Source organism: Castor canadensis, chromosome 1 (genome assembly GCF_047511655.1).
Source record: "Castor canadensis chromosome 1, mCasCan1.hap1v2, whole genome shotgun sequence".
In the NCBI taxonomy this organism is placed as follows: domain Eukaryota; kingdom Metazoa; phylum Chordata; class Mammalia; order Rodentia; family Castoridae; genus Castor; species Castor canadensis.
In genome coordinates, this window is record NC_133386.1 from 195,992,467 (window position 1) to 195,999,418 (window position 6,952).

The window sequence follows — 6,952 nt, forward strand, 5'->3', positions numbered from 1 at the left end:
AGAGTTATCTTCATAAATTCTCAAAGTTTCAACAGTTTAGCTTTTATTCTGCAGTTCTAGCAATTTTTGTAACAGGAGTGAAGCTGTGTTCTTGTTAGAACTATCATAAACAAATTTACCAAAGTCATTATCTTGATAACAAAGGGGCCACACACATTGCTATGGATGAGTTGCCACAAATTAGGTTATGTTGCTGTTCTGTGGTTTCCTTTGAAAATTATATTGCTTTATATTCTAAGTGAATACGAGAACTTACTAATATATAGAGATTTAAAACACACAGGAGGGTTCACTTTATTTATTTTACGGAGTTCATTCATTTTACAATTCACACAATTTTTCCTGTATATAGTGTTTAGTCTGAGTCTCACTCAAACTTCTATATGTAATTTATATACATATTTATATTTTATGTGCCAAATGCCTGGCACATAATAACTATCCAGTAAATGTTAATTCCCTTCCTTTGACATAAATTTTTTAAATTACCTACCAGGAAAATGTGGATTTATTTATTCATTTATTAAACAGATATTTGCTAAGCCTTGTTTTCTGCTTCAGGTAAAAAGTAAAGGGGAAGTTAGACAAGGATGTTAATGTCTCATGAAGAACAAATGTTTAAAAATGTTTTAAAAACCAAAAAAAGACTCAGAAGTTCTAGTAGATGAAAGAGAGTTTCTATAGGAACCTCTTAACTTGGTCTGGAGGACTCCAGGACCAAGGAAGCCTTCACAAAAGCATCTCCTGAGTAAGTCACAGTCCTTCCACTACATCAGTGCCTTTAATCCAGTGGTCATAGGATAGATCAAATGAGAACAGCATGAATTGCAAAGAGATTAAGCCATAGTAATTATTGCTAAAGTAGATATGATTTAGGATTGGATGTCAGAATTCACCATAGTTTACACACACAAAAGAAACAGGGCTTCAGAAATGTTTGTTCTTTACAAGTTCTTTGGAAGAACTATCTTTTAAAATGGGTCAAAGATAATTTAACTTCCACATTCAATTCTGCTGCAAATTCATTGACTTGGTTGTCCTATCTCAGATCATGTCATAGAGGGAAGACCTTTCTGAATATATGGAAATGAAAGCAATGATGTCAGAATCATAGGAAAGGCTGAGGATAAATTCCAGGGAGTCAGTAGATAGGATACAAACTCTATTACATGAAGTGAAAGTCAAGTAAGAATAGTAAAGACAGAAAGTGAAACAAATGGACATACAAGAAAGACCAAGAGTGAGAACTGGTCCAGGAAGCAGATATGAAATCAGAACCTCCAGGAGATAGTTTTTCTTCCGTGGCACTGCTCCTAAACCAGGTGGTCACACCCAGTCACTAGGGGATTTCAGTTGTGAAAATTAACCTCATGGTATTCTACTTTCCTTTAAGAGTTTTCTTATTTTTATCCCTGTTCTTTGCTTTCTTTGGAGACTCTGATTTTAGCTCCTAATCTGTGGCCCCAGTAGACTCAATGACCCCACAGATGTGACACTTGGCTCTTCTCAAACATAGTTTGCAGGTATCCTTTTGCTCTCTTGCCCTGAGTAATGATTGCTAAACTCACCCCAGTGGGGATTCTCACAGTCCTAATCCAGAGTCAGCATTCCTTGTCAATACCAATTTTCGGATAGTAGGAATGCAAGGCAAGGGGAACTGAAAATTTGTTCCAAGTTGTAAGTGAACTGGTAGGAGCTGTATTGTATTGTAGAGAGTTCTTCAATGAATGTGGTGGTACTTGGTACATGTCCCAACTGGACCTGAGACATGGTATCTTGAACTCAGCACCTGAAGTCCTTCAGCTAGGGAATACCATGGAAAATCATGCTTATTTTCTATTGCAAGTGACCAAATAAAAATCCCTATAAGTTCATGACAAGAAAAGTAAAGTGAAGAAAGCAAACCTTTCTTGAGCCTAATTGTCCAGAAGTAATACTTGGTCATCTTATTTGAAAGTTTCTTTATCAATTAAATTTTCTAAACCACTTATTTACATTCAATAAAACTAGATTTTTTTAATTTAAGGGATTATAAAACACAGAGAGGACATCTATTTCTTCTCCTTGAGCTTTTTCAATGCATCTTTGATGTCCTTGTTTCGCAGACTGTAGATAATGGGATTCAGCATAGGGATCACAGCTCCATAGGCCATGGACACCACCTTATCTTTGTCCCAAGAGTAGTCAGCACTTGAATGGAGGTATGAGAAGAGACCAGAGCAATAGAAGAGAACCACTGTGCTCAGATGAGAGGCACAGGTGTTGAAAGCCTTTATCCGTCCATGGGTTGAATGGATCTTCATGACAGCAGCAATGATGTAGCCATAGGAAACCAAGACAACAAAAGCTGATGTCCCTCCAACTGCACATACGATGAGAAAGTTCACTACCTGGCTGAAGAAGGTACTGGAGCAAGACAGGTCCACTAGGGATGGCAAGTCACAGAAAAAGTGGTTAATGACTCGTGGTCCACAGAAATGGAGGTGGAATATGGAGATGGTTTGGACCAGGCCAATAAGGAATCCTCCTGCATATGCTGTTGTGGCCATCCCCACACAGATGGTGGGTGACATGAGGGCAGGATAGAGCAATGGGTTGGAAACAGCAGCATACCGGTCACATGCCATGGCTGCCAGGAGACAGCACTCAGTGCCACCCATCCCCATGAAGAAGAAAAACTGAGCAGCACAGCCTACAAAGGAGATGGCCTTCTGCTCTTGGAAGAAGTCATAGAGCATCTTAGGGGCTATGGAGGAGGTGTATGAGATACCAACAAAGGATAAGTTACCAAGGAAGAAATACATGGGGGAGTGGAGGTGTGAGTCCATCCTGATCAGGACAATGAGACAAGTTTCCTGCCAGAGTCATAAGGTAGATTCCCAGAAACAACACAAAAAGGACAATCTGCAGTTGTGGATACTCTGAGAATCCCAAAAGGACGAAATTGGTCATCATGCTGAAGTTCCTTCCCACAGCCATGTGTCAACTCTCTGCCATCTTCAGAGATCCAGACAGAGATTCCTGGAGTGATGAAAATCCAGGCGAAGAAATCATTTTCCTCTCTCACAGAATCATAGAACCCCCGGAATCAGAAGACACACCACCATTAAACAATTATCCTATCTCTGGTGCAGAATTTCCCTCTACAGCATGTATTGGGTCTTTCACACAGATCACTATCACTCTAACCTGATGCATTTGCTTATGCAAAAGAGCATAAATAATGAGACACTTTGCTATTTTTGCACTGTCTGGATGATCACCTTCGTTATCAATATCACCACATGAGTGAAAGGATTGATTAATGGTACTTAGACAAAATACTTGTTCCTTCAATTGCTCCAAACACTGCAACTATGCTATTAAGTCACTCAGATTCAGTCTATATATATACTTTTCTGTTTTGTTTTTTTTTTTGTAGGGGTGGCAGTATTGGGGTTTAAACTCAGGGCCTTGTGCTTGCTAGGCAGGTACTCTACCACTTAAGCCATGGCTCTAGCCCTTTTTTTTTTCTTTTTTTGCTTTAGTTATTTTTCCAGTAGGGTCTTATGTTTTTGCCCAGGGCCAACCTCAGACTATATAACCTCTGACCTATATCCTCTCAACTAGCTGGAATTATAAACATATACTGCCATGTCTGGTTTATTTGATCGAGGGGAAATTTAACTAAATTTTTGTCAGGGCTGGCTTAAACCATGATCTACCCAATTTCAATCTCCCAAGTAGCTGGAATTATAGCTGTGAGGTACTTCACCTGGCCCTTTCTTTTCTTTTTACAGAAAAGAAATGTGTCAAAATTCAAAATGTTTGGGGAGGTAATTTTGTTTCTTATCATCATTGTTTGTTTCATAAGGTCACGGTCTTTCTCTCTCTCTTTCTCTCTCTCTCTCTCTCTCTCTCTCTCTCTCTCTCTCTCTCTCTCTCTCTCTCTCTTTCCCCTGGCCCTCTTTTTCTGTAGTAGTGGAGTAAAACACATAAAGTTGGAAGAAACTTGAATTCTCATTAAATATTTTAAAAGGGGTGAAAAAAGAGTTCAATAGTATGAAGTTCAAATTGCTTCCCACACAAATATTGTCAACTATTTGAATCTCTTACACCATGTGTTTGGGATGTAGAAATTAATAAAACCCCATGATTAAGCTTATAATAACCAATGTAGTGATGGGGAAGACACGAATCAGGTAAATATTAGCATAGCATGATAAGTAAGAGCAGTTATATACTTCCTTGGAGCCTAGACATAGCAGATAGCATTTTCAGAAAGATTTGTTTCAGAAGGATTGCACAGATGAGTAAAGGATAACCAGGATGAAAATTTGGTATTATATATATGTGTATATATATATATATATATATATATATATATATATATATATATAATCAGAGCTAGAAAATAGCTAGCTTAGACTTTCCTCCTTGTAGATAATAAAACTAAAGCCAAAAGAGATAGTGTAAATGTCTATACAGTTGGTTGGTACCAAAGGTGAGAAATAGAATCTGTATCTTCTTTTTGAGGAGTATATCTTTCTACTCTACCTTATTTTAAAGCCTGGAGTCCCTTAGCTAAATAAAGAGGACCCAAAAATATTAATTTCAGATACACTATGATTATACACACTCATGAGTCCACGATAGCAGTTTAAAATGTTGATTTAAGTCCTATTTCTCCTACATTTTTCGCGAGTATTGGGGTTTGAACTCAGGGTCTCGTGCTTGCTAGGCAGGTGGTCTTACCACCTGAGTCACTCCACCAGCCCTTCTCCTACTTTTTTAACCATATGATCTTTGGAAAAATTATTTGCTTCTCTCAATCAGTCTTCTTCATATGCAATAAACTGACTGGCTTAGATTAGCGTTTTCTAGTTTACTTTTGTTTCTTCCTATTTCTACTTATAAATAGTAGAAACCGTTTAAAGAAACAAAATCTTGTCTGAATTTTAGAATACACTTTTAGAATAAGTGAAGTCCAGCTTTTCTCATTAAGGTCAGAATGGTGAGACAAAAGGTCTCAGCATTTTGTCTGCTCCACTTTCAAGAGTTTCCTTACTTTCCTGTCAGGAATTCTAGGATTCACCAGTAACCAGTCCAAGGAAGGTAAAAGGGGAGACTTACCTATACTACCTTAAACTCCGTGTTTCAGTTAAATGGCCAAGATTAGATGATTGGAGCTAGAACAAAGCCCACTTCTTATGGCATCCAGAGCACAGGTAGTGATCAAATATATAAATAAGGTCTGGATGTGACTATGTTAAATTCACCACAAAGGGAAGGGTTTGTTGGGGACTTTAAAGAAAAGTTGGCTCTCTCCCAGGCACCATTGGGTCTTGCTACGTTGTGGGGTATGATATGTCCCAGAGAGCACCAGTGGGCAGTTTGGCTGGCTGCCTGGGCTCAGGAATAAAGAGGATGCCAGGTTTGTTTAGGTAAAGTTGATATCCATTGGCCCTGCTTCCATTATATTCCTGGTCCCTGATCTGGTTCCAATAAGATATTCCTGGAGTCAGTGAAACCCAAGAGTAGTTTTTGGCTTTAAAACAGGTGACAATTTCAGATATAGTAGTTACCTTTGTAAAGCAATATTTTACAGAACCTCTTTGAGTGACCCCAATCTGAAGTGTTGGAACTAGGACTAAATTAGGAGAGAGAGAGAGAGAGAGAGAGAGAGAGAGAGAGAGAGAGAGAGAGAGAGAGAGAGAGAGAGGAAGAGAGAGAGAGATTTTACAGAATGAATATTCCAGAAAAGGATAAATTCTGTATCACTAGATGTGTTTAAGAAGAGACGGTACACTTGACTGATAAGTGGTTTCAAATTTAAAAGAGAATAACAGCTAGTTGCTCTTATGGGCTCCTTGAAAACCTGAGATTTTAATTCTGCAAAATAAAGAGAAAGAGTGAGGCACTACTTTTTTTTTTTTTGACAGTACTGTGTTTGAACTCCATACTTGCTAGGCAGGTGCTCTACAACTTGAGCCATGTTACCAGCCCTTTTGTCTCTGGTTATTTTTTAGATAGAGTCTTACTGTTCCTGGGCTGACATGGACCATGATTCTCCTATTTTAGGCTTTGTGCCATAGCTGAGATATCAGACACATGCCACCACATCCAGCTTTATTCAGTTAAGATTGGGTCTTACAAACATTTTTGCCCACCTGGCCTGGAATCAGCGTTTTCCCAGACTCGACCTCCCAAGTAGCTAGAATGACAAGTGTGTGTCACAGCACGTGCCTAGGTATTAACATTTTTGATTATGTGGATTGGACCCCATTACACGCTCAATTTCATAATGTTCTCAAAGCAGCCCCCAAAGGAAAGCATTCTTAAATGTATTTTCAAATGAGAAAATGGAATTTTGGAGAAGTAGCTTACCAAAAGTCACATGGAAGTCTTGTGGCAAGCTGGCGTTTGAATTAAGTTCTTTTAATATTGAAAACTCATGCTTAGACCTCTGTACTCCACTGCCCACATAAAGGCATGTAAAATGCATTTGATCAAGGTGCATTATTTACATGTGTGGAAGATCACAATGAATCTCCTTTGCACAAATAATATATGCTGGTTAAAAAAAAGACATAAAAGGATGGCAATGGAAAAAAAAACTCGGTGGTCCTCATCTTTGAAAAGATCTGAGTGCAGGGAGTTTAAAAGAAAAATAAACTTTTGTTGTTTGACTAGGTCCAGATTTCCCTTATGTACGTGTTTGGCTTTTGAGTTATCAAATATCCAACTTGAAAAGATTGGACTTGTATTTGTGTGAGGAGAGACGTGAAAGGAATGAAGTGAGAGGGCATTGTGTAAACCCACAGGACACTGTAGCTTCTTTCAAGGATTTGTGAGAGAAGATGGCCACACCTTGTTTATGCTGGCAGCTCTTCAACTTGCATCCAGAAAAGAAAAACCTACTTCAGTTTCCTTTCTCCACCCACAACCCCACTAGCTTCTCTTCTGCCAAGCC

General features: G+C 38.6%; 1 pseudogene; it reads right to left on the reverse strand.

Moving 5' to 3' along the window:
- Positions 1–2,051: 2,051 nt before the first annotated feature.
- On the reverse strand, positions 2,052–2,979 carry LOC109695909 (olfactory receptor 5A1-like; annotated as a pseudogene).
- Positions 2,980–6,952: the final 3,973 nt, after the last annotated feature.